This window comes from Phalacrocorax carbo, chromosome 1 (genome assembly GCF_963921805.1).
Source record: "Phalacrocorax carbo chromosome 1, bPhaCar2.1, whole genome shotgun sequence".
NCBI classification, from domain to species: domain Eukaryota; kingdom Metazoa; phylum Chordata; class Aves; order Suliformes; family Phalacrocoracidae; genus Phalacrocorax; species Phalacrocorax carbo.
In genome coordinates, this window is record NC_087513.1 from 75,874,992 (window position 1) to 75,901,397 (window position 26,406).

Consider the following 26,406-nt stretch of genomic DNA (forward strand, 5'->3'; position numbering starts at 1 on the left):
ATTGTTACAATGTTGTTCTCTTTTTAATTGGCCTGCTATTTAGGAAAACTCACAATTTTGGCTTATGGGGAAAGTTACATGGAATTACAAAGAAAACTCATTATGTAAACAGATATGTATCATTTGTCTAAAATAAGAGACTGTTCTTTACATGCCAGTAATTTTTGCAGTCTTAGGAATCATTCATTTTCCTTTCCTCTCATGAAAATAGTTAAATTAATAGAAGTTTGCCCCACTTCCCCCCATCACACATGCACATACACAGGATCAACAAAACTCAGTAATTTTCCACTGGCACAAAAGTCTTTCAGTGTCTGCCATCTGCTGTGCTGGCAGGACCCACAAGAGGAGTAGCAGCAAGTCAGGAACTATAACGTCACGTTGTGAATATTCATTCAATTTTCATTGTCACAGCTGGTCCTCATCATCTCCGAGATTGACCTTGCCTCCCCCAACTTCCCTTTGACAGCTTTAGAGCAAGGGAGCAGGCAGAAGCAGGACACTGAAATCAAAACTCTCAAACACCAGAAATCCCCAATCAAAATCAGTCCCCATTCCTGTTGGGGAGGGCAGGGATGTCTGTCACTCCCATTTACCATTGTTATTTATAAAGATTTTTAAGACATTTGCTCTGGGAAGAGTGCTTTAGTGAAATACCACTTTTCTGGATCGGTAACCAGTTTATTTTGAATTTACTTATCATAGTGTAACATGTCTTTTCCCCTTTCGCTAATTCTTTTTCTGGGTTACATGTCTGTGCTTTCAACACTTTAACATGGTAAATGGGAGTGCACAACTTCATTACTGCAGGCTCCAAATGTGGAAACTGAGTTCAGCTATGACAAAGGCCAGGCCCTCCTAGAAGCACTCCTGCATCTCATTCAAGTTAAAACGTGCTAATTTTTGCTTTTGTTACTTCAAACCTACCAAATCTAATGCTTCTGAAAGCCTGCCTCAGTGGGTAGGTCCACAGCGCTCAGGGAGGTCTATGGAGAATTTCCTGGCTCTGTCTGCAGGAAAAGGTGACATGTAGATGTGCTCACAGGTCCTGAGACTGCAAGATCTCTGGGCAGGAAATCTGCTTTAGTGTACAGAGCTCCTAAGACCCTTGGGTCTATATAAAGACTAATAAGATAAAAGAAATCAAATGCATCTGTCCTCTTCGGCAGCACCTATCCTCAAGTCAAGTGATGACAGTAGGACAAACTTTCACTAGCTTCCACACATTGCATGTTGTGACAGAAGCAAGATGGTTGTACTTTGTGATTCTTCCAATCCGAGCTCAGAGATTTGCCTTCTACATAGCTGGCTTTGTAAGAAATCTGTATCACTACATCCTTGGGATAACAGCTGTCCCCGTTAAGTGCTGCTGCCTCATTTTATGATCAGGTAGTACTAAAACCAAAGCAGGGTTTCACTTATCTTCTGCCTGAGTTCACATCCTTACCTTTGTACTTCAGTGGTGGGACAGAAGGATATAAAAACAAATGGCCTGCAAACGCACTATTCCCAGTTAATTCGGCTGTCTCCTCGTTCAAGCACCTGGGCACCTACGCATGCTCAAGGCAAGTTTAACAGTACCTTCCTGACTATGAGATCTCTTCACAACTACAAGCCCTTCAGTGAACCTCTACCACCAGAGCGTGTTAAGAACGAAGGTATAAGCTGTCTGCTCAGACTGAAGAGAAAGGCAAATCCCTTCGGCCCTGTGGCGAGCCGGGGCAGACGGGCGGCCCCAGGCAGCGGCTGCGCTCCGGAAAGAGCCGGAGGCGAGGCCGCTCTCTCCCGGCTGCTGCTCCCGAGGAACTTTCGGCTGAGGAGGGGGAAGAAGAGAATAGAGAAGGAGCCGCCCGGGCTCCTGTGGCACCTGCCTGAGGGGCGGGGCGGGGCGCGGTGGGCGGGGCGCAGAGGCCGGCGGGCGGCGGGAGCAGCCAATCACGGCCCAGTTCGGCGGTGCCGGGCTCTCGCGAGAGCCGCCGGGTAAACATCCCTCCGCCGAGGCCCTCCTGCCGCCCTCCTTCTTCTCCTCCTCCTCCTCCTGCCATTAGCGCGGAGGAGGGGGCAGCGCTCGCAGAGGCGCCGGCTGCAGGCGGCGAGCGAGGAGGTGGCGGGAGGGCGGCGCGGCGAGGTGAGTGCTGTGGGGAGGCGGCGCAGCTCTCCGCCCTGGGGGCGCCCCCCGGCCCTCTCCCTGGCAGGGAAGCAGTCTTCTCCCGGTGTGGTGCGAGGGGAGAAGGGACTCTGTCATTGGAGACTGGAAATCTCCCTCTGCCTTCCCTCTCCTCCTTCCCCCCCCCCCCCCCCCCCCCGCCCCCCTAACGTGAGGCAGCAGGAGCAGCCATAGCCGCGGAGTCTGAGGGAGGACAGTCTCAGCCCCGGCTGCTGCTCAGCCCGGGGAGGAGGCGGGAGGACCGGGGGTGGCTCACGGCTTGGGAGCCGCCAGGGCGGTTTGCTCGCCTGCCTCCGGCTCACTCCCCAACCCCCCACCCCCCCTCAGGTGACCTCGCCTCCTGTCCCCGGTGGGCGAGCAGGAGCTGCCGCCTCCCGCCAGCGGCACAAGTTGGCCCGAGTTCGTCGCTCTCCCCGGGGGGGTGCCGCCAGCCACCGAGGCGTTGGGCTGTCCCGCCACGGTCCCCGCCGCCGGCCGCTCCATCCCCAACCCATTCACCGGGAGGGGAGCGGCGGTTGGGCCAGCTCGCGCCGCGCCGCCTGCCCCGCGCGTCGCCGGCCGTTAGCCGTTGGGCGCGGCGGGCTGAGGGAGCGCTGAGGGGATGGCGGGGTACAGACGGGGGCGCCCCGCCTGGGGGGGTGGGCGGCGGCGAGAGAGGGGAGCTCGGTGGGCAGGTCTGGCGTTTGGCGGGGTGGGAGGCGAAGTCGGGCGCGTGCGGTCACCGTGCTGTGTGCGGTTACCGAGGGTCGGGCTCAGCCGCGGCTGGCAGTCGTGAGGTGGTGGGGGGTGTACCCGCGGCTGTCGTCGGTCTTAAGCGTGTCCTGCCCTCTTTTAAAAATACCTAAATAAAAATACCTAATCAAAGGGACAAAATTATCTCTGTAATGAGCTTAAAAATCAAACAGACAAATAAAAACATCACAAGTTTCCACTCTCAGATGAGCAAATCCGAAACCTGCTTTTGTAACCTTTCCCTCAGCCAAAGGAGTTTTGGATTGGGCCCGTAATTTGTCAGTCTAGCTCGTCCTCTGGTATTTTTAGGCAAATTACAGTGACTAAGATAAAAGTTAAATCCTAAGAACTGAGATGTCTCCTGGTTTTGTTTGGTTTTAATTAATTTGGAACGTCTTGGGTTAGAGTAATAGAGTTCACATGCATGCTAAAAGGCTGCCTCCAGTGATGTTGTGTACCTGATTTCCTATTGCAAAATCTAGAATAGGAACAAATGAGTCTTGGTGTCGCTTCTGAATAAAAATCAATGCTGAAGTTTGACTTTAAAAAAAGTTTTTTCTAGGCTATTTGGTAGGATACATTCATGTTGTTTTGCTCTTGTTCTTTGCTGAAGAGCAGTGAAATTTATTTTGGAGGTGGCAAATGCTGGGTTTTGTCACGTGTGCTGATTCAGGGTTTTGATTATAGTTTTTTGAAGTCACTTGAAGTAGAGGGGTCTTGTTTGTGAGCATGTATGACACTAATAAGCCTTACTAAATTGTTGTGCATGTTCCATGAAAGATAATATATATAGAAATCATAAAAACTTGCTTTCATTCCTTATCATTTAGGAATTTGGGGATGAAAGAGTATCCGTCTTAATTTTACTCTGAGCAGTTAACTGAAATACTAGCCCATAGACTACTAACCTGAGAGGTGATGAGCTGTGGCCACACTCATTGCATATGAGAAATCTGTTACTGTATCTAATAGAATTGATGCAGTCTTATCTTCTGTGCTATACGTAGACATGTTTTTCTGCTTTTCTTAAAAGGTGTCTTGGATTAAAGAGTCAAATTTTCATAGCTCTCTGAAACTGGAACTCAGCTGTTTTTCACATTGTACATGGCATAGTTCAATTTAAATTTTATTGGTTAACAGAGCTTAAAATTCTGAAATTAAACATTTTCTTTCTCAAACATTTCATGGGAAAAGAAACCCCATAACACTAGCTAAACAGAATTCAGAAGCAATGATTTACAGTGGGCAGGTATTATGCTTTGTTTCTGCCTTTTTTTTTTTTTGCAGATAGTCTTTTTAAAAATAAAACAAACCCAAAAAACCCCACAGCCTATTGCTAACTTGCAGTGGACTTAGACAAGGCCCCTGTGCTCTCAGTGTGCAATGAGGGAATGTTCCCAGAAGAACAGAAGTTTTGGATTTCTGTCAGATGAGCCACTGTGGAGCCGCTTGTGCTGACCTCTGAGGGTCTGATCCTGTGCTTAGTGGAGTCGCTGGTGGGCTGCTGGTGGGTTGGAATGCTATGGGATGGTGTGCTGAATGGGGTTCAGCATATGCACACTGGTGAGGTTTGCCTAGCTGTTGTTCCTCAGGACTTCTGCGTAGCCTCCTTCTGGCTCATCTATCTGTATGCCCTTGAAGCTTGAATGGTGGGTAGAAATTTTTAATCACTTAAGTCACCTGGTGTGCCTTCGGATCTCTCTTGAATCCTTTAGTTGCCAAAAGGGGCTCAGTCACAGTTTGACAAGTGCTGGTTTTGCCTGCTATATCTGTCTAGGCAATGGGTTTGTCTTTTTTATTAAAAGCTTATCTTCTCCCTAAAAACTCAATTTTCGCTCAGCCCATGTTTATTCTAACAAAAATGTTCATCTTTAAAGTTTAAGCCAAGAGTTAGTTAAAATATAAAGCCAACTGATAAACTTTGATATTTGTGTTCTAGGAGATGCAGGGCAGACATGTAAATTACAATTAAAAGAATTACTTCTCTGAATACAGTATTCATCAGCACAAAGACTACTAAGCTGATATTAGATGGTAAATGGTTTGCTTTTAGTTCCCCAGAAAGAGGCTTTATGTGTCTTACGATAATGACAGTTGACATAAATCAAACATACTATTGTCCACAAAATCATTTAATCTTCTCTTGTTTGCAGCTCATTTCAATGTATAGCTGCACTTAGACCAGACTTGCCATCAGTGGTAATTGCATTCCTGTAGCATGAAAATGTGGGTTTGATAAATAACTGACTGAAGCCTAATTCTTTGGGATGGGTTGATGCAGGGTTTTTCAAAGTCTGGTGACTAAATAACATCTTTTCTTGCATGAAAAGGAGTAACAGCGAGGGTAACCCAATCTACTGTTGTGGGGTATGAACTCAGAGAAGAGTTATTTAGTGCATGGTGTGAATTTATATGGTGAACTGTGTTTAAGGTGGGGGAATCTTTTCTTGGGGGATCAGAACTTAGTCGTCATCAAACGCAGAAGAGTAGGCTTCAACATTTGGTTGGAATGAAAAGTCCTGCAGCTCCGTAGTCTACAACTACAGAATAACTTTTGGCAGTCTCACTGCTCCTGCATCTGCCTGAGGAAACAATAGAACATTTTTCTTTGACAACAATAAAAACAAAACAGGGACTGGGGTGGGGTGTGAATGAATTTATCAGAAAAAAATTATTTTCCTTGTCACAAATAATTTGATCAGCGTGGGAAGCATTAAAATGGGCAGTTGTCATAGTTAATACTGTCTTTTACTTGTGAAATCACATAATTTTGTGAGGCTTATATTAATACCTCAGTACTGTGTAGAGATTAAAAAAGCACAGTGGATCAGGAAAGAATATTAATCTTTATGCTTCACATACCTAGTTTTCTGTTTTTTCACTAGTTTTGGCACTGGATTTTGCCTTCTGGTTTGAACAGTAGATTTGGAACTTAATTTGTGATGTGTGTCTTTAATATTTATACGTGGAAACTTGCAATTTGTTGGCTGACATACGGTTTTATGAGAGTTGCAGCTGAATAGAATATGAAGAAAGCAGATATCTAAAATTTTAATGTAATAAACTTGCTTCTGAAGACTACTTATATGAGGCTTTGATTATCAAAGGAACAGTGGACTGTTATATTTTTAGCAGTAAAGGGGATCAATGGTTGATTAAAATGGTAGTCTGGGCTTTTGGGATTTCAGGAGATTCTTACTCTTGTGAAACAGTAAAAAGAGACAACTATTGACCTTTTAGTAACAACAAACAAACAATATGAAGTAATAGTTTGGTACGAACAGGTTGAGGAAAAACAAATTGAGTTTATCGTAGGTGGTAGAATGAATGGGAGGGAGTAAGCAAGGGGATAACTTGGATCTATATGGGGAGAGGAACTGTGTTTAGAGGAAGTGTTTATTGTATTGCAACTTATATTAGCTATGTCTCTTAGGTTCCAGAGTTTGAGCCTGTGACTGCTGACACGCTGTAGAGGAGCTGCAGATTTAACCAATATCTTGGCATCTTGGAATTTATTAAATTTCCCTCCACAGAAATGGAAACAAAAAACCTTTTTGTTAAAACCTTGAAGAGAGGAAAGGTCATGAGACCTTTTTTCTGGTATGTCTAATAAAGATAGAAGTTTACAGTTCTCTGCGAGTACCGTGTGTAATGTCACATTCAGTAAGGCACTGCTAGCACATTTATAAAATATGCCAAGAAATTTTAGCAATTAAATCTCCTTGTAGTAAAACAAAATCAAGGAAACCACCTCCCAGGTCAAACCCCCAGTTAGAAAACCTGAGTCAAGTGGGTACCTTACCAGAAAGAAGTCCTTGGGTTAGGGCCCTTTTTATGAGCCACTATAGTAGAATAATGCTTATGAGAAATAGTTGTCCTTATTGGGGGCAATTAAAATGAAGATATTAGGTTGTGCTGAGCCATAGGAGTTACATACACAGTCAGCTTCCATACACAGGGATTTAAACTGGGGGAGGAGGGGGGAATGCAAGCCATAACTTCAGTGAGACATGTGACTGCCCTGAAGCTACTGCTAAGGATGCAAACTAAAAAGAAAGTTGCTTGACAGAAGTGGCTTGCTACAAGTGGGGACTTGTGTGTGCGTAGGGGCTCTCCTGGTTGTGCAACATTAGGCTCCATCTCCCTGTCTTTCATACAGTGGAGAGCGAGGCAGCTTATCTAGCACATTTGTGCTCTACCATGAGCTTCTGTCAGCATCTCTGAGAACCCCTGCAGAGGACAGACATGTCCTCTTCCTGCCAGACCACTGCTAGTTTGGAGACCCTTGGGTCTGCCCTGTGGGAAAAGGGGTTTCCAGGGACAGCATTCATTTCCAAGGTAGAGTTGCTTCTGCCACGTATGCAGACCTTAGATATGCCAGCACTGCTACCAATCTGATCTCAGTTGCTTGTGGGGGATCACTTGATAAAGTGGACCTTTCCCACAGATCACTGTTTTCTATCTTGTTTTTTCCAGAATGAGTAGAGCTGAGGCCTGACTCAGCTGCCATGTAACAGCAGAACAGCTATAGCTTCCCTTGGTAGAAAGCCTCAGTGTTATTGTGAGTGCGCTAGGAAAAATAGAACCTACTTATAGCTGAACTGATAGTTAAATTCCAAGTGATATTTCATTGTCTGCAGGAGGACTGTTTTGTACCAGCCAGCCAATATGCGGATTACCTAGCCACAGAACCCCCTTACCATTGTTTGAAATTGTGATTTGCCATGTTGGGTTTCCATGTGTCACAACTGAGCACAGAGGAGATGGTGATGGGACATGGGTGTGGTTGGTATCTCCCCTTTATTTTCCAGTGCAGAGCTACCTCTTTGGCTGATTAGCTGAACCAAAATGTGGAGAAGGCAGGAGGATCTCACAGGCTTGTGTGTTCCATTTCTTCCCATAAAAACTGGGAAAAATCTTTTCTTTCAGGAAAAACTCCCTTTTTCCAAGTCTGCTATTTCTACCTGGCAGACCTGGAGTCCAATGGCATTAGGCTCCTTTTGTCTTGCTTTGTATATTGGAAAAGTGTTTATCACAGACATTTCTTAAAATTGGTTTTAATTTTTTTTTTTGCAATGAATAGTTGTGTAATGTGTTCCCAGCCCTTCCCTCTTGCTGGTGCCTTATAAGGGAGGTAACCAGAACGCCAGCCAAATTCAGCCTGATGATGAAAGAATTGTTCCGCTTAAAATGTCACTAATTTTTAGCGTGCTGAGTCCTGTATGAAGAGGAAAGCTTATATTAGTAGCTCCGCAGACAAAACCATTGTACTGCATTGTTTAGAGGCAGTTGTTTTTTCTTGAAGTTATCTTTAACTGGATTCTTGTGCTTTGTGGTATTTAGTAATTGGCAGAGCAGGAAAGTAGAACATATTCAGTCACAAGGTAAGGATTTAATGGCAGTACCTGTCTCTACAAACTGTAGAAACTGAATATGGAGAATGAAATATGATTAACAATAATTAAAAGTGTATAATTGTAAAAGTGTAATTTAACAAGCTCTAACATCTGGAACTATAAGGTGATGAAAGACGATGAAAGACATGGCTGTTACAAACACGTAACAGCCAACTGTTAAAAGCGCATTCCTGTTTAGTGGAGTAATGGCTTTTGGTTAACGGATATCTGTGTAGCAAATACGCTGGGTGAGACTTGCTTAACCAAGTAAGGTCGTCTGATGGTGCAGATCGTAATAGTGGCGTGTCTCGGAAAGCAGTTAAGTGCATCACAGCAAATTCTGACTGTCGAGATAAGGTGAAAGAAAGGCATGTTATCACTTCGGGTGTCATTAATGTGCATCTTTGTCACTGGGTTTTGTTGGTTTTGTTTGTGCTTGGCTAGTCCACTAAAGTGGTAAAGAACTCTGAGCAGGTGAGTTGATATTCTTCATGACTGACTTGCCCTATTTCACTTCTGTAAATCAAAAGTTTTGTTGTGCCTAAAGAAAATTTCTCTTACTAAATTAAGCTACCTGCTTACAGTTTAAGATAACTTATTTCATTTACTTCGTAGAATTAGTTACAGTATGAATCTTGGTTTCTGCAAACGCTGTAGGAAAGTAAATATTCACATTCAAGTTGTGGGGGGAGATGCCAAACAAAACAACCCTGATTATATTGTAAATAAAATTTCTAGTAAACTCCTATTTTTTAGTCTTTCCCCAATCTTAACAGGCATAGGCAGCATCTTAAGAAGTAATGACTAAGGACAGAGAAGCAAGGGTTATTAAAACAGGAGTCCTCTGTGAATTTAGCGTTCAAATCTTTTGTGAGCAAAATATGTAGATGACTAGTTTATACTGAGATGTATTAAATAGATTCTCTTATAGTTAATTATTGTATGGAGACTTTTTCCCTATGCTGTCCTGTTTGTCTTCTCAGGGAGTTTCATTTAACAGAGAAGGAGAGTTCACATAAAATATCTATCATGTGAGCATGTTAGCCCACTTGTACTCTGGATCTGGTGACCTCACTGCTCAGTTGCCTAAGTAGCAATTAGAAACTTCTGTGGGTTTTTGTTCTTCTCCTTTATAAAAAAAACAATTATGTTAAGAACACCTGGAATAATCTCCTGTAAACGGCTTATGCTTTAAATTGTTCCAGCTAGAAATTGAACTTGAAGTCAGGCAAAATGACAATAAGACAAATAAAAGTCTATAGAGCAGAGACTATTTTAAAGTATTTGAAAAGCCTGAAGTGCAGAATAGAGACTTTACGTCAAACATTTAGTGATGAGAAGGTAGGGGGATTGTGATGGGGAAATAGAAATGTGTGTGTAGTATAAAGCATGAATATAATTGACCTTTAGTATCTGCTTAAAGAAATACACGTGGAACTGAAGTTGAATAAAAAGCTTCCCCTTGTATTCTTGGCTGAATCCGAGTGTTGCAGCTGTCTCTAAGTTTGAGTTATACAAGCCATGGAGTGGTTAGACAGCAACAGAAGTTGAGGCTGTGGTTCTCGAGTCCAGTGAACCACAGGCTACTGTCAAGCCACAATGCGCTCCCAGACTATCATACACCTTTGAACAAAAACGCTCATGTCTCATTGACCAGCCGCATGCTGCTGACAGTGTCTGTGGACCACAGGTTGGGAATGACAAAGTAATGATGAGCTGTGGTATTAGGAACAATCATCTTCAGAAATAGCTTCAGGTAAGAAGATCAATTGCAGGTAATTTATTATACAATTTTGAGAAGTACAGCTTTTAGATGAAGAGAGGTAAGGATCTGGAAAAACAAACCCAGTTGTTTTGTTTTGGAAGACAAAGGGAGTAGAGAAGGGGATTCCTTCCTCCCTGTTAAATCTCTTTCCTCTCCTTCCTTTTCTCTCCCTGTCTTTGTTTTTCATGAGCCAGTGATAAAGGGAAAAGAACAAAGTGGAATGCTTTAGATTTTCAGGCTTTGCTGGCAAACCTTCAAGGAAATCTGAAAATTTCTTAGCTTATGTCGCAGCATGCACCACTTCTGGACCAGCTCTAGTTCTCAGTAGTTAGCAGTGTATATGGGCAACATCCATCCATTCCTTCTACAGGAAGGAACACACTGAAGTCACTGTGAGCCCCATGTGCACAAGGAAATGCAAAGCTGTCTCCAAAGGTTTGAGGCCATGTAGCTTGGATTTCAGCTGTGTTTGGATGGTAGTAATATATGGAAGGATGGAGCTGTCCAGGTGAGGATTTTAATATGTTTACCAGCTAATCAGTTTGAGTGTGTAAATCTTGACATTTCCAGAGGGTTGGTTACATCTGGGTTGTGATTTAGATGCAAGTGAACTTGTATCAAAGTTTCTTGTGACAGGAATGGCGAGGTGTTTGTTGTCTTGCCTTCCCAGACATACTGCTCTGGGCTTTGTCATGACGAGGAGTGTGAAATGAATGCCATACTAATAACAATCAATCCTCCTGGCAGTGCTCTGAATCTCAGACGGTGAATGTCTTAGTGGGCTAACAAATATGTGGATATTCAAGTTGACTTAATATGATGCAGCTCTATCCCAACTCCTTCAGTCAATGTCAGTGGTGCTGATGTTACTGTAGGGTGATCTAAAGGAACTTCCCACTTGGTTTTTCAGGAGGTATCCAAGTACAACCTGCCATGTTCCCTGTTACCACAGTGCCATTTGCTCTAAGTTCATACTGAAAGCATTGTCTCTTGACAGCTGTGGCTCATTCACACCACCAGAGTCTTAGGCTCGCACTTGGGTATCTTTAAACCCCTTTTAGTCCCAGAAGGCACCTGATTAATGTTAACTGTTGGCTTTTGCTCACAGATGTATAAGCCAATTTTGTAGTGGGAAATGAAAAAAGAACAAATCCCTTTCAGTGTTCAGGAAAAATAGATGACTGTTATATCACCCAGACCTGAGATAAGAGAATTTCACATGTCTGAATATACTCTGACCTACACCACTGGTTTCAGCTGCTGCTCACAGCTTATGCGGCAGCCTGGCGGCTGGCAGAATAACTTTGCTGAACACCTTTGCTGGAAGCTAGCAAAGAAGTTCCTTAGAGCCTGCCAAAAATGCTGTTCCCTTCACCTTTGCTCATCACTAATATGCAAAACTCTGGTCATGGTGAGGGTACAATGAAGAAATAGCTTGCCTATTATCTGTTTAAATAAGCAAAATAACATTCTGCTTTGCAAGATAATCTTTATTATCAAAAGCAACATATAGAAAAAAATTAATAGATACACATCCATTTTTCATGCATACTTTGGATCACTGTTTGAAAAGATTGAAAGAATAGTGGAAAGTCAAAATAAAAAGGAAGTAATTATAAGGTAATTGGGGGAAATTGTTATACTCTAATAAAGATAAGTAATTTTAGTTTTCCCTAAATTTAGTTTTCCCTCTGCCCTTTTTATTAAGCAAGCAGTAATATTTAGAAAGCCAATTTCGGTTTTGTTTATGGTCCAATCTCAGTTTCAGATTTTGACCCCAAGGCATGGGATGAGCCTGCATTGTTTAGGGAGCAAAGGCTGCAAGAGAAGAGTTATGACGACAATTTTGGTTATGCTATTTTTCTTTCAAAAAAGAAAAAAATGCACAAACAAACCTGGAACCTGTTAGTGTTCTTTGTATATTTTCCATGTAGAATCTCACTTTTGAAACTGGTCTTGACAGTATGTTTCTTCTACTTGACTGTAATTTTCTCAGTCTGAGAAACACAGTGTAAATGTATTTTCTTGGTTCTTTTGCCTAAGTGCTCTGAAGCAGTAGTGTCATCTTTAAAGAAACGTTGCCACACTGACTGAGAGGATAAAAGCTTCTGTATTCTTACTTAGGACATTAGAGAGTGATAGCAAATCTGCATCTGCCTGTGTGCAGTTGAAGAATGAAGCTGCGTGATGATATTTTCTTCTGCCATTGTGGAATCTAAGTGCTTTCCGTCCCCTCTCCTGCCTGCCAAGGCAAGGCTGGATTTTACTGCAAAGATGTTCGTTAAGTAAGGTCCACCCCACCCCCCTTCTCTTTGAATCGTAAAGTAAATTCTCTCCAGATATTGCAAACTAATAAACACCCGTGCAGTTTAAGCTCTGTATTTGTCTTGGATAGAAGGCCAGACTTCTGTCTGGAACATCTGAATCGGTGCTTTGGGTGCAGCTTCCTTCTGTTAAAGGGTGGTGATCATCTTGTCAGCAAAGCATCTGATTTATAAGATGAAGTCACTTACAGAAGTAAGCTCCCATCACATACGTACGTCTAGGGATGGAAATTGGGGCTTTTTTGCTTGTGGTATAACAAGCAGTGCACCTGCTTATGCTTTTTCCTTCTGTTTTCTTTGGGCAGATCAAGAATGTAGTTTGTGTTTGACCAAGAGTGCAGGGTTTTTAATGGAAACAAAATTTGGCTAACCCTACTTTTTACAAGGAAGCTGCACTGAATGCATTCTAATGGCTTTCCAGATTAATGGGATCTAAATTAATATTTGCCAATGACTAATGTAGGAATAAAATAAACACTTAAGAATTTCTTTGTAATTTTTGGCTTCCTTAGGTACCTCAGTCCATGCTGCCTCTAAGCAAGAAGCCTCTTTCATTGATACAAAGCTAAATCTACTACCCATATTGATTTTGGTGGTATAATCCTCATTGACTTTGAGGGAGAAGGGATTGACAAAGGATAATCCAGCCTCTGCTGTGGATACCTGAGACACTTTTTGATGTGATAGGCAGAGAGAGAGAATGTATGAATGTACCAAGATCTTTTTGTAAGTGCTTTTCAATATTGAAAGATCTGGTGCTTTTTGAGGTACTGACCACATTTGACACTGCATGCTTCACAGGCGTTGTTCAAGCAGTTTAGCAGCTGTTTAACAAGCACAAAAATTCAGAAGACCTTCAGCTTATTTGAATGAAACACGTTCTTTTCACTCGACTTGGCATCTCTAATTTTACTGAGCAGCACCAATCCCCTAAGTTTAAGTGTGTTTACATTCAGTTACTGTGTGCCATTCAAATGCAAAAAATTTCAAATTAATTGATATAATTGACTGGTTTTTTTAGAACTTGCTCTGAACTGTGTTTATGACACGTATGGCTTTGCTTTCTAGCAAAGTTAATTCATTGAGATCTGTGACACTTTCTGTGGGTGTGAGGATTTACTATGAGAAATGAAGACTGATGTTCATGATCAAAGATTTTGATCCCATGTTATCCGTACCCTCTTAAAATTACTCTGTATTCCTAAATCAGAGTTTAAAATATTGTTACCTTTTCTTAGTTTGTATTACTTGCTTCATGCCCCTTTACTAGCAAGAGGCAAGGCAAATATTCCTAATGATGTGAGTCCTTGAAATTGAGTGGTTTGTTCAAGATAAGCCTATGTTTGTATGCTAAATTTTCTTAAAGAAGAACTCTTGGGAGCTCTTAAACTTTTATTGGCTCTGCTAAGCAGAAATTTAGTTAGCATGTGGGATGCGAATATTGCTGTTGGCTGCTCTCCTTTTGCATGGCTCTGGCATGTTGAAAGTCAGCAGGTCTTGGTTTTTCCTACTGGGAAAGTGAGGGGTTACATATATTACTTAAATATGTAGATTAGTCCATATTTTGTAAAAACACACTGGGTTGCTTTCACCAAAGATGCTGGGTAAAAGCAATTCATGTTTTGAACGTGCTATTCTGAGGGGGGGTAATTAATTTTCCCCACCTTATTCAGTCCTTGGCCTTTAGAATGGTATCAACACAGGAAGTGACTCTAACAGATGCTTTTGTGATGTGATTCCTAACTTATTGAGAACTGGACTGAGACTCATTTCACGTAAGCCACCAAGGAGCTATTTCCAGTTATTGCCTGGACCAGGTCTTTCAGCTGAAAGATGTGATCTCCTACAGCCAGCCATGCTTCACAAGAAACATAACAAACTTGCGTTGCAAATATTTCAACATTATACTTCAGCCTTTGAAGTTTTGGCACTTATTTGGCAAAGGATGCCTCCAAAGAGGTATTTTTAGCAAACATTATATATAGAGCTTCGGAGCTTCATCTCGTTTCTTTATGTGGAGAATATTTTTACTGTCTGTGAGGTGCCCAGAATGAAAGGATGTGAAAATGACAAGATGCTCAAACCACAGTTGGATTCAAATTCTAAGTCTGGGAGCTGGGTCTATCCTTATTACAGACAGTTGCCTGGTCCTCCTTTGCTGGAGAGTCCAGTGGTCTGTGTTGCAGATGGGGATGGGGGAGGGATGTCACCTGTTTTGCTTGCTTCATTTGGCCCTTGAAACATATTTTAACTGTAATTCACAGCCATTTGCTGGAAGGCTACTATTTGGTGAGGCTGGGTTTCTAAAAGTGCTTGAGAAGGCTGTTACAGACATGGCCAAGAGTTACAGGCTTTTGAGATGATCAGGAGAAGCAAACTGCGAAATCCAAAGATTAATTCCAGTTGCACATCCAAGCCAGTTATTCGTCTTAACCATCCTCTGTAGTCAGTGGAGATGAAAAAGCAGTAGATGATATTTGCTTCTACCTTCTGCGTGGGCAGCTATTTTAGGACTCTGCTACTGCAGCTGGTACAACAGAGGTTAACAAGTTTTTCAGGAGAAAAAGACTGGAACAGGCAAGGCCTGGGTGGACTTCCAGTTGTGCAGCTTCAAATGTGCATATATGCTGTGATGCTGCTGTGTGACTTCTGAGTAGTTTCTTATGCCAGTTGAAATTTCAACAATAATAAAATCCTGCTGGATTCACCTTAGTAGAATATCCCTGCAGGTGCATGCAAAAACCTGTGAACTCACAGACTCCTTTTGTTTTGCCAACAGCGTAGTTAGAATCCATTTGTTTTTCTCCAGTAGGGTGTGAAGAATGTGCTTCCTCAATAGCAGCTGCAAAAGCCCCGGAGCCTGGTGTAAACACCAGTGTAAGTAGGCAGAGCTTGTCTGCCGTTGCACCTCTGAAAAACACCGGGCTCTGGTCAACCGAGCTTTTCTGTTTCCTGCTGTAATTCTGGTTTTTCCCATAGTTCGTTGTGCCACTTAGTGTTAAAAATAGGATTCCATAAAACATTTTTATATTCCTTAAGTGCACACATTTTATTTTTCAAACATATATCTGTGTGAAGGCTTGCCTGAGAAACAGCTTACCTTTCCCCAGTGCTGACCTGATCTGACTGTAATACTAAGCTCAAGGTAAGAGTCAGAACTAATGCAGCAATTCTGTGTCTCAGCTCTTCCTTCAGGTTTCTGGCAGCTCCTACAAGTTACACTTTGTGCTTCAGATGCTGGTGTGGCACTGCATAGTTGAGTTTTTTATATTATTTTTTATTTTGGCAGATCTGATTAATTGTTTGTACCTCACTTTTCCCCATCTCTAAAATCAGATTGAAATTGTCATCATATTTTGAAAGCTATATGTGGAGAGTGCTATATAAACCTATATGCTACCTTGGATATATTCCTTCTAACAAATGGGTAGAGATGGAACAGGGTCTGCTCCCTATAGACACTTGTTACAAGGAAGGGTTCTCTGGTCAAGTTCTTCTTGGGCCTGGGTTTATTTACTTCATAGTCAGCTGTGATACAGTTGCTGAGTTGCTTTACTAAGGTGATATGCTTTCTGTCTTAGTTTTGCAAAGTACCTTGAGACCTGAATGGAAAATAATTTAAAAGGGCAAAACATAATTTGCTTGAAAGCTGTGAGGCAGGTATATCAAATGAGGAAGCAGAATAAAGCTTGGAGCTCCAGTTCACTGGAAGATGAAGATGCTCTCTGGCATTATTAACATGAGTAATAACCCAAAGGAGAGGAAAGCAGCTTGAGGCTTAGTAGCAACCCCAAGAAATCTTTGCAACTTCGGGCATGCTGGGAACAGGGAGGGCATACCTTCTTTTCTGGAGGCTACCAGCACAGCAGCTTCCCTGTGCTTTTAGGATTTGCTGAAATTTCCGTAGTTTATTTTATTACTGATATATTTAGCAAGATTTCACTCAAGGGGATGCACAGAAAAGACAGACTAGCCTCTAGATCTTGCTTCCATCCCTGTGTTATCATCTTAGACCTGGGGAGAATAATGAAATTTCTCTTATGCAACTGGGCTAGGGAGGTAGGTAGGGCTCAATATCAATCAGGGCATGATCTGCGAAGTAAAAAGTGCTTGTTTTTGCACACGCCTTTTCTGACTGCCAGGGTAGTTCTAAAATAAGGGATTTCACTCGGTTTTCTACTTGTAAATGAATGCAAGTTGAAATGTATTTTAAGACTCAACTGAAGCAATAATTTTCTGAGGAACCACAAATGTAAATGTTTTTGATTCTGTACTAATTCTGCATTATTAGACTCCCTATTTTGTTAGTGCTCTTTATATTTTCATAAGAAGTGAAGGGACTATAGCAGAGCAGCTGCTTCCTAGTGATTCATGACATGGGGAAGCATTCTCTCTTACCCTGTGCTATATCAATGAGACAAACTACATTCCGGATATTATGTGTGGCTTTCCTGGGAAACTGGTAAAACTTCCCAAATGTTGCCCATTTATCAGGACTTTAAAAGATATCTGATTAATGTTATTTGCATATGAGCAACAGAATGTGTAAACATTGACTGGGGAGTCAAATGAATGCTTTCAGCTGGATTCACAATAGCAACATTTTGCCAAGCCTGAGTGTAGCTCAACTTGGAGACTTTATCACCAAACCTGGCCACTTGCAGCGTATTAATATTTAACTGTCCTTTCTATTGCCTTTACCCATATATTTCCTCTGCTTTCTGAAATCAGAATGGAGACTTCAGCCCTGTCCTTGGAACAGTGAAAAACATCTCAGTTGCTTATCTTGCCACACACCCTTCCAAATCCACAGTATACAGATTAATGCCTCTTCTGCAGTTGACTATAGTACTTAACTGGTGGTCCAGTCTGATTGAATGGGTAGCTTAGAAGTGCAATGACGAAGAAGCAGCCATGTGCCTGCCTCAAGTTTTGGGGCCAGGTTAAATAATGAATTTTCAGAATGAGTTATGTAATTTTTAAATACTTCTTTAGCATCTTTTCTCTTAAGAGCCCAGGTTCTTTGTGCATATGAACTCATTAAGTCTCCTAACATGACCTGCTAGGTACAGGAATGTTATGTTTGTTTTCATGTAGGGTAGCTGAGGCACCCTGAGTGCATTTTTTTCTTTTTTTTTTGTACAGTTTGTTTTTGCACATGGGAAACAGAATCCAGATCATTACTGGATTCGTTACTTAATGCAGTTTCCTATGTGGTAGCTGCAAGAGCGTCCTTCCTCTGTACATACATCATATGCAATTAGAAAAAGAAAACTCAAAATATTCATTACTTCAGCACTTGTACCATTGTCAAATACCAGGAATTTAATATGGTTTTATCTTGCAGAAAGATTTGTCACCACTAGAGGTTGTGTTAGGGATACCTTCACTGGAAACTCTTTTGGTAGAGTCGTCGGGTAGAATGAGAGGAGTTGCATTAAGGAATGAGTGAGAAATTAGGTGGGCCTTAAGGTGGATGTTGCTGGTATGTTACTGTAGGTCAAATACCAGGTTTTCCTCTCGGCATTCTTTGGGTGAGCAGCACATAGTACAAACCGTTCCTGGTCTTTATGACCCTATCTACAAAGAGTATGATACACCATCTAGGGGACCAGTGTTCAGCTGTTCATCATGATCAGCCTCACCATAACCGTTCACAATTCATTTGATATTGATGAGTTCCCTAGTGTTGCAGCTTAAAGTAAAGGGGATGTGAGAAAGTAGTCCCAGACTGTCTTTTGAAAGCTGTGTAAAGCTCTCCTCTCCATCAGCCCATTTCCAAATGGAGCCAGCAAAAGTTGGTGCAAGAAAAATGTTACTCATTGGTGAGAGCATCTCTTTAACTGTTGTCATGGTTGGGCTCTGGGTTTTAGGTTGTACCCAATCTGAATTACTGGCCACTGTGAAAAGGGACGGTCCTGTCCTCCCATCACCAGAAGTTTATCCAAACCTGCTTGGATGTAGTCCAAATTTGGATGCCTGCAAAAGGGACAGTGCTGTTATCCCCCTTGTCCTCTGTGCCTATCCATGTTTCATTATGCTGCTTTCATGGAACTTAGCAGTTGTGTAGCTGGAGGGTGGGACAAACCAACCTGCTGATTTTATGGAAGAATGGTCTCCTTTTTACAAGGGGATGGGAGTGGTTGGTAGCTTAGGTTTGTCAGGCTGATGAGTTTATCCAACTCGCCTGTGGCTGTGGCTGTGGCTGTATTATTGGGAAAACTGTAGGAATGCATGGCCGGGACTGGGTGGGGGTCAGCAAAGTGAGAGGGAGGTCTCTCTAACAAGTGATTCATAGACCTGCATTGGCACTCCTTGAAACAGACCTTGGCAGCAATGTCTATTCTTTCTGTGTAAGGGCCTTGTGCATGGGGCCCATCCCCGTAAGGAAATGTTAATGTTAAATAATATTTCAAAAATGGAAATGATCTCATTCTTCCTACAGCTTATTTGGGTTTTTCTCTGGTTACTATTTATGGGAAATAGCTGGTTGTATCCAACTTGTCAAGCAATTCAGGCTGCTGCCCGAAGGACTTTTTTATTCGCCACTCCACCAGTCTCCATCTTTACACATTGTTTGCACTAAACTGGTATTTCTGTTTGAATTTCCTGCAGGTACCTCTGCTTGTCTTTGTCTCCGCTTGACAGATACAGAAATGGAGGCACAATGACGCTTAGTTACCTTACAGGGCAACAGAGACTTGTACCTTGAAAAGGAACAGTGAGAGCCATTCTGCAGGAACATTAAGTGTTGCTTTTCATTCTACTTTCCTGTAAAGCCCATATCTTTGTATGAGGTGACCTGTGTTCCATGAATAGTCCTTCTTACTGATAAGTCTTGCTCCTTTTCTCAGTCAAGAGCATGCTTAGCTCTCAGGACATGCTACAAGACTGTTATGAAGGCTTTCTTGGTGGGAGAGGTTTGCTCCTAGAGAGGTGGTTGTCTTGTTCTCTTAGACTTGCCATAAATTATTTCATCTTGAAATAATTTGAAACTAGCCTCTAAGATTTTTTTAATTTGGAAATATATCCATTCTTGCATGCTTAACTGTAGCATAGCAGCTACATACAGCCTTAGTATCTTTTAGGAACTTAAGCAGATATCCTCTGTTCCTTTTCCCTCTCACTTTCTCTTGCAGCTGGATATAGCCAGAGCTTTTGTCCACACCCTGCTTTTGCCTCTCTTGTCCTTTGACTAGGAAAACAGATAATTGAATCAAATCTCTGAGATTAATTTAGAGGAAAACACCACCCATTTTGAGTGAGCTTTCCCAGGCCAAGACTGGAGAATTACCTTCCACAGGGAGCTAATGCCCATCACAAACCTCATCATCTTACACCTAGGTGCAAATCTTTTATTTCCTTTTTGCCTTTCTCTTATCTTCCTAGAAGGGTGGATATGTGATTGTGTTGGAGGGATTATATCTATATATGCATATCCATAACAAAGCACTCCTCTGGTCACTTTTCAGCCCTAGAGGAAATGAGCAGTTGGGAGATTAAGCAATAGGCTGCCGGAAGACTCTCAGATTGCACGAAGGCAAGGCTCTGTGAGTTTGCCACTGAAAGTGATGTTTTCCTCTATTCCTAAACCTCTAAATCTCAGAAGCATAAGCTCCAGCTACCCACTTAACAGTGTATTTTTCTTCTGAAAGTGATATAGATGTTGAAATGGAAAAACACTTGTATTGACTGTTGTCCCCTAAACCAGTCTGATAATAAGGCAGAATATTTTCTCTTTTCAGATGACCTTGTTATCACTCTAGGGATCAGATATTGCCATCATGGTTCCTTCATGAAATAATATTTCTTTCTCCACCTTTGCATGGCTAGAGCTCTTAATGATTTGGTGGTAAGAGTATGGCACAGCTGCATCCCCACCGTTCCAAACCTGCTTCCCAGCTTCAGGCACTAGGAAGATGGTACCATATATTCCTCTCTTACATCAAGAGACTGCACACATCTTCTCAGCTGTGTGTATCCTGGGCCTCATCAAGGTAGTCTGCTTTATGTGCCAACAGTTGTCTCTTGCTCCAAAAATCATAGTTAAAGAAATGAACTGTTGTAGTGGGATTTGAACGGGCAAACATCTGCTTTCCAGTATTGCATAGACTAACAAGATGCCCTACCTGCTTCTGCTGCTTTTTAAGGCCAGAGGGATCTGTTGTGCTCATTAACCCTGACGACAGGCATTGCACAGGCCATAGCCTGTCACTGGTGTTCCACATCTCATTTAGCAGTCAGCTCCTTTGCTGGCACAGGCTTATGTGTAATTACTATACTTAATTTGATTGCTGTGATCTTAAAAAGAGCCTAGAAAGAGCCAGGGATTTGAACTTATATCAGTAAAAAGAAAAACAAACTTAGTGCCCTCTTCTCTTCCAGCATTCTCCAATGCAAAAGTCCCTCCTAGTTCCCAAAGGCGAAGCCCTGCTCTGCTCCTGCCTCCCTAGGCTCCTTAGAAAATAAAAGGCTTTACAGCGTCCCTGAAATCTGGGAGTAGAGTTTCTTGGATCAAAGCTGAAAATGTCATACAATTTCAAGGAAACTTTATGCAGGTGCCATGTTAGAAGCTTCTCTTATTCTTTACTTCTGTCCGAAGTTGTGTCTCTTGGTCATGAAAGAGCCAGATGGAGAGAAATCAACTGTGACTGAATTTTACTCTTAGACAGTTGTACATGTTTTGGAGTGGGACGTATCTTTCACAGACCTGAGTGTAATTTTATCCAGAAAACCAATAATTGAGGAGGAAGCAGACTTCTGATCATTGACCTTGCTCTGTTGGTAATTATTTCACGATCCAAAACATTGCAGCAAAATATTTAGCGTGAGCTTTTTAATGCCTGTTAATTTAGCAGATCTTAAACAATGTTTTCTCTTGAATATGCCTCGATGCAAATGTCTCCTGAAAGCTGAGAAAACACTTAAGTGCACAGGAATGCAATTACTTCAGTAGATAGAAGAGTTTCCTGTTTTTAGACACTTCTAAGAGGACAAAGATTTGCAGCACTCTGAAACCTGGGGAGAGCCACGAGAAAGGGAAGATATAAGTAAGCTAAAGCAAACTATGAAAGATCATTTCACTGCACAGCACTGCTAGCATCTCAGCAAGCTACCGATTTATCTTGTTGCCAATAAATTAAAATGCATCAATTCAGATGCTGTGATAAACCCTGGAAGAGAGGGGTGGCTGCATGCGACTGCAAGTCTAGTTTCCTCCTCATGTCTTGTGCTTTGTTTAGTTGCCCCAGGTGTTGTCCTGAGCTGACCTCCCATTTGGAGCACTACTTGGAAGACAGAGCAGTGTGTGGATACACCAGCACCTCTATTCCCTTCCTGTTCCTAGCTCCAGACCTCCGTTCTTGCTGATGGCACAGAAGTACAACCTCTCTGTTTCCTCCTCTCTCTCCAGATGAAGTTAACGGGGTGGGTGGAGGAGTCCTGTCTTGCAGCTATGCATGCATGCACAGTAAAGCAATTTGAGTAGGTACTGCTAAAACCCCAGTGACTGGATTGTATTAAAAAGCCCTCCTGTAAAGAAAATAGTTATTTGAAAGGACCGAGCTCAAGAAGATTTTGGTATGTCATTGCAAGTCATTCAACACTGAGTGTTCTAAGTACAGGATGTCTCAAAATGTACTCTTAACTTTAGGACAGAGCTATTGATAGTGGAGCATAAAGAATGTAATTGTATCGCCAAAGGTTGAGGCAAGTGGAGCAGAGATGGAAGTGACCTTACTAGTCAGTTTGTATTTCTAAACTTTAGGTCATCAGTCTCCCATTGTTAGTGAAAGCAAAGGTTATACTGTTTGGATCAAAAGTTTCTTTGCTACTTGAAGTGGACAAAAGATTAGCTCTAAAAGGAAGAAAACAAAATGCATATATTTTATAGAGGCATAGATATACATAACTTATATATATAAGCCTGTAAACATATATATTTATTTTGTATATGCATACATTTCACCCAGCTTGTAACTTTTACTATCAGGGAGACAAATTTCTGTTTGCCGGCTGTGCTTGCTGCCATTGAAAGTAGCAGAGAACTGAATCACGGCCGCTATTCATGGGAGACTTCTGCTGCTTGGCTTTGTTGAATAGCAGGAAATCCTGGAGTGCAGCACAACTCCAATATTCAGTTTTTATTCCATATTAGGAAATATTTCCTTATCATTACTGCGGGTATGTTGGAAAGATTTGTGAGATTAATTTCTGTGAGCCAAATTCAAAGACAAGGCCCTGTTGCTTACTTCTGGATTTCCGACAAACATCATGGGGTGGAATGAAGAGGCTCAGCCTGGGGAGGGGTGACCATTTTCAGTCAACGCAGGTGAAACCAGCCTCAGCAAAACTGTTTTAAAAGAAATTGTTTTAGCTCAGTGCGGTTCCTAAATGTGGGTTACACAGCTTCTGGTGCTGACACAAAGCATCGAGTGGCAGCGGGAGAGAAGCAAACAGATGGTTTGATGGAAAGTGGGATGGCTTCTTTCAGAAACAGTACTGGCTAATGCCAGCTTACAGTGTGCGTACAACTGTGGCCTTTGCTGGGGGGGTGGGGTGTGTTTTGGAGGGTTTTTTTGCCCCCTCCTTTATGTTTTGGGGTATTTATAGGTTTAGGAGTCTACCCCAAGATAAGAAAGTAACTTTCTTCACTTTGAAAGCATCTCTTTCTTGGGTGTACCAGGTGAAAAACTCTTCTGGAGTTTAGGGGACATGCTGGAGCCAGACACTGATGCCCCGAGTTGCTCTCTGGGCCTTGCAGCCCCCTGGGTTTCCCTGGTGTCACCAGTCCCAGAAGGGCAACAGCCACCAAGGCTGCAGGATCTGTGCAGCGTTTCCATCCCCGAGTCATGCGTGTCTGTGAATGTCTCCTCAAGGTTTTCTCACAGTTGTGGGGACAGGGCACTGGGAGTGCCTGCTCTTTCTGGTTTGTGAGCTGGGGCTGGGTGAGCCATGGAGCACGCTCTGCTTTTAGCCGTGACTATAATGGGCGACTCACCCAGACGCTCCATGGGGAACGCAAGAATGACTTAAAATGGCTAAAACATTTGAACATCTTTTGCTTTTAAATAGCAAAGCCTGTTCCAACAGGGCTAATTTTACTCGGTTTCTTAGTGCTACTTTAAATAGAACAAATGTAATTCATTCTGTGACTTTAAAGTAGCAAAACTTACTAGAACATAACACACACTGGGGAATGAATAACAAACTAAAGGAAATGAAGTATATAAGTGAGGTAAATGAAATGCTAAAGTGTCAGTGACAGCTTGTTGCAGTCTTGTTGTTTTCCCTTCTCAGATGGGGACTGTTGTAAAAACCGGAGGGTGTCAGAGAGATCTGGTCTTGGCAATAACGTCAAAGAAGAATCTCTGTGTGAAGTATCTGATTTGCTGTATTTGGCAGGGAATGTTGCTTCCTTCAGGTAGCACATTAAATAAAATAGGGACTTATGAATGGAGATACTACTGAAAACATGAATTATGTAGGAACATAATATTTATTTTTCTTTCTGAAACATACCCCTGAGCAAACATGACAAACATGCTGATCTGATAACTGTGAACTTCAATAAGAGCAGTAGCACAGCTACCATCATCCAGATGCCAAGAATAGGAGTATTAGGTCAAAAACCTATGGAGCTGAAGGGTTTTTTAATAGACATAAGTGGCCTTTGAACAAGGGTCTGTTCTGAACATGGAAATATTTATTCGTAATAATACGAGCATTAAGATCAGGCTCCGAGTGTTGAAAAATATTGGCCCATAATTGACCTAGATTGGAGTAGTGGGATTTTCTTATTTGCTTGCTGCTCAGAGACTTCAGTATCCTATAGTGTTTTGTTTGTTTCTGGAGGTTTCTCAAAAGCGTTGGAAGTGGATTTAAAGTGGGTTATAGAAAAAGAAGGCAGGGAACCTCTCCAGGAGGAGGTTTGGTATAAACAATTGGATGGTAAAAACATGCACAGTGCAGTTGCCAAATTTGTGCTAACAGAAGCTGTAGTGCAGAAAGTAATTTTCCCTCCGGGCTGATACCCAATATGACCACTTTCTCATTCTGTTTCATCATTGGAGCTATCAGCTGTAGTACAACATTTTTATCTTTGCCTTCTGTTTGCGTGTCAGCTCATACCACGTACAGTTGCATGTTTCAGAAGTTGCCCAGGGTGCCTGGGCGGCTGCTGCTCCATGCTCCAGCTGCTGCTCCTCCCCTCGCTCTTGCTGGTATGTCACACCACCTCGTCCTGCTGAGCCTTTGGTTGCTTATTTCATTTATCTGTCCCTGCCCACTGCCTTTTGGTGTGAATCATGCTGTTATTTGTGTTTGGTGGGTTGGGTTTTTTCGTATATATTTATCTGTATCTCCTGTCTCTCTTTAAGAGAATCCAAACAATTTGGAGACAGCAGGGCTGGCGCTCATACTTGAAGCCTTGTTGTATCCGTGCTGCTTTCCTAGATAGCACTTTATTTTTTAAATATAATCCTTGTTGCCAGTCATTTTTAGTGCCCAGTTTTGCGAGTTGCTTTGCTGTGTTGTCTGTAAGGAGCCAAGCAGTGTTACTAAGTCTATACTAGCTTCTCACCCAGAAGAGCTCCGGCGCTACGCACAGTGGTGATAGCTGGCGTTTCTCTGAAGGTACTCACTCTATTGAGCTGTATGTGTTTACTTTGGAACAGGTCTGGCACTGAAAGCCTATCTCTCATTTCTCTTTTACCTTCTAATTCTTGAAAAAATGCCATTTGAATGCTTCATTTCAGGAGCAAGTTGAATGACAAAATATCTCATTCTGAGAAAATGGGAACTTTGAAAGGCAGAAGTATGTTTCAGTATCTGCCTTACCCAGAGGCTTTCACTCAAGAGCCAAATTCCCCTGGAATGTAAATGGAAACTTTATAAACTTTGCAGTTTTACCTTTTTTTACTGCAATAGCGAACTGCCTTCCTAACTGCTGGGCTTTAGGGGCATGCTTGGGTGTACAAATGAAAACTACTATCGGCCTTTCTGTGAGGTGATGTAGCTGTTTTGGGAGGAAGGATTGGTGTTCCCTGTCCTGCTGAATGTGTGTGTAGCTTTAAATTTTAAATCCAAATCGGAGACCCAGCAGCGTGATGTAAGTAGCATTGTTCTGTCATGGGGGGGAAGGTGTTTTTTTTTCTCGGAGAACTGTACATGGTGTTTGCTACCTAACTTAAATACGCACTAAGTAGTGATTCTAGAACAAACTTATTTTAGGGTTGCTGTATAATTATACTACACACATGGTTTCAAAAATAAGAATGGTATTTCTGTTGTGTGTCTTGGGTCCAGATTAATTTTATAGTATAGATCCAGCCTTATTTGATACTAAGAATGAGCTATACATGTAACACAGTTGTACAGGAGACTTGTCTGTAACGAGACTGGCACCTTCAGACCTGTTCTAACAGAAGCAAAGCCTGGTCGTGATACCCGCCGCTATCTAACTGGCACAGACTTGCTCTTTTCCTGGCAATCTGTGTAAGAGAAAGCGAGAATTGATCAAACAGGTTACTGTAGTATCCTGAGAAACATGAAACCCTCTAAGAAGGAAGATAGCTAGAAAGATTGGTTTCAGTTTTCACTGCTGCTAGCATACTCTCACATATTTATAGTCTCACTGAAGTGAGAAATCATTAAAAAAGTAAACGTGAAAGGTTGGAAGAATATGTTAGAAGGATATGAAATGATGAACGTATCTGTTTGGGAGGGGTGTTGGTTTTTTTGGTGTTCTGTTTGTTTCTTTTTTTCCTTTTGTCTACCAAAGCATTTGAATCTTCACCATTACTACAGTTCAAATGTTTTGTGAAGTGCTATGATTATGCTCTTTACTCCACATCCCTGTCCTGTTGCTCCATTTTACAGGCTGGAAAGTATGCCATGGGGTAATAAAGCAAATTTCTTGATCTTGTAGCCCATCTATGTCAGGATCCTCTTTCATCCTCATTATCCGTTTCTCTTCAAAGTCTAGAGCTACCTGGATATGTAGAAATAGGCTCTAAAATTACT

The 26,406-nt window shown here is 42.1% G+C and overlaps 1 protein-coding gene across 1 annotated transcript in view; it reads left to right on the top strand.

The window, feature by feature from the left end:
- Nucleotides 1–2,011: 2,011 nt before the first annotated feature.
- The window catches only part of STK38L (serine/threonine kinase 38 like), a 50,606-nt gene continuing 26,211 nt past the window's right edge, over nt 2,012–26,406 (top strand). The window contains exon 1 of the mRNA XM_064460485.1: nt 2,012–2,128. The gene's annotated coding sequence lies outside the window, so the exon portion shown is untranslated. The remainder of the gene's footprint in view (nt 2,129–26,406) is intronic.